The 1,760-nt window shown below is 66.6% G+C and overlaps 1 long non-coding RNA gene across 1 annotated transcript; it reads left to right on the plus strand.

Annotated features, from left to right (window-relative positions):
* The first annotated feature begins 6 nt into the window (after nucleotides 1-6).
* LOC110390672 lies at nucleotides 7-1,528 on the plus strand. The gene is made up of 2 exons (XR_002433825.1): nucleotides 7-298; nucleotides 530-1,528. It is a non-coding gene; the product is annotated as an uncharacterized LOC110390672 (long non-coding RNA).
* The last annotated feature ends 232 nt before the right edge of the window (nucleotides 1,529-1,760 follow it).

Here is a 1,760-nt window from a genome sequence, read left to right on the forward strand (position 1 = left end):
GGGAAGGTGGGCCCCTGTAAGGAGGGCGAGCCCCGCCTTCTCCGCACCCGAGTGGGAAATGGAGCTCGCCGGACCCCACGGCGCCCTGTAAGCAGGGTAGTGCCGTTTCCCTGCCCCTCTTCCCGCGGCCGCTCGGCGTTGTTGCCTGCTGGTGGCCTCCCATTGTGCCGGCCCTGTACTCGGGGTGCGTGTCCCGTCCTTTGTCCCTTGTCCACCTGAGAAGCCCCTTGGCACGTTGAGGTCTGTGGCCTCCGTGTAGCCCGCGGGCGGGTCAGAGGCTCTTGTCTGCTGCTCGTGGGTACGGGGTTTTTTTCCCCAGGCCTTGGCTGCGCCGCCTCCTCCTTCCCTTCTGGAAAGCCGTCTGTGTGTGTCTGTGTTCCCCTTCCTTCCCTTGCTTGTGTTTGTGTGAGTGACTGTGCGACTGAACTTTCCCTTTAGGCCTCCATGACTATGGCTGCAGCTTAGCTTTGGCTTCCCGGGGGGGAACGGAGGACTTGGTGGCTGCAGCAGGAGGGGTGTTCCCTCTCAGTCCCGCGAGTGGTGCGAGTGTCCTCTTGTCCTGCCCCTTTTTTCCTTAGGACAGAGCAGAGCCGTGTGGTAGCTGTGTGGCCGTGGCCGCCCTGTAGCCGGGGCTTGGGTCCGTGCCTGTGTGGCCGCCTGTCCTGCTGGCGTAGCGCCAGCGTGACGGCCCCGTACTCGGGGCGTGCGTCAGAAGCAAGCTGCGGAGCCCTCTGTCCCCGGAGCAGCCCGCCCCGCCTGTAACCAGGTTTGGGGAGGCTGCGTTGGTGCAGCCGGCTGCTTTAGCCAGCTGGTGGGAGCGACCCCTCCCTGGCCCGATAGAGGGTGCAGGTTGAGGTGCTGCAGGTTGAGGCTGGGGCGACCTCCCCGCTGTGTGGGTCGAGGTTGCTCCCTGGGCTCCTGAAGACGTGGTGATTGTGCTGCAGCCGGGCGGGCCAGCCCGTAGCTCGGGCGTTGGTTGGAGCCGCGTGCTCCGCGGGGCTTTTTGGACATGGTGTGGCGTGGGGTACCGTCCTGTAGGCAGGGCCGTGCGTGCCCCCTGTGCTTAGCGAGATGCGTTGTGAGGGACCCCCTGTACTCAGGCGGGTATCTGTGGCCCGGCCTTTCAGAGGCGCGGTGCCGAGAGACGTGGGGCTGGGCTTGCACCCTCCCCGGAATTGGGGCTCAGATGCCGGCGTCGGCCTTTGGCCGTGCCGCCCCGCTGCCTGGCTGCCGAGAGTCGTTCCTGCTGGCGAGGGGGAAACCGAGCTCTGTGGCTCCTGGGTGTGATCGCCCCGCCTGTAACCAGGGTCTGGGGGCGGGAGCCTTTGTGCTCTGCTGGCAGCCTGTGTGGGGTGCCCGCCCCGTTAGCGGGGTGTGGGTCCAGATGCCCCTGACTGGGGGAGAAGGAGCCTCCCCTTGGCCTTCCGGGACCAGGGCTGCCCTGTAAGTCAGGGCTTGGCCGCGCCCTGGGGTTCCAGGCCCTTTGCAGTGGAAGCAGCGACCGGGGGCCCTCTGTAAGCAGGGGTGTCGACCCTTTGGCCGCCGCTTTGCGTGCCCAGCCCCGTTTGCCCAGGCTGCCCGACTCTGCGGCCCGCTGCAGCGCCGTGTGGAACTCCGCAGCGCGTCCGTGTGGTAAGAGAAGCTGCTCAGAGTGCTGGTTCTTATTTTTGCTGGGACGAGTTGGGGGTGGGGGGTGCAAGGTCTTCTTCCTTGGCTGGGCGCTCGTGTGCGATCTCCCTCGGGACGCTGGGTTCCCTCGT

This window comes from Numida meleagris, unplaced genomic scaffold (genome assembly GCF_002078875.1).
Source record: "Numida meleagris isolate 19003 breed g44 Domestic line unplaced genomic scaffold, NumMel1.0 unplaced_Scaffold1709, whole genome shotgun sequence".
In the NCBI taxonomy this organism is placed as follows: domain Eukaryota; kingdom Metazoa; phylum Chordata; class Aves; order Galliformes; family Numididae; genus Numida; species Numida meleagris.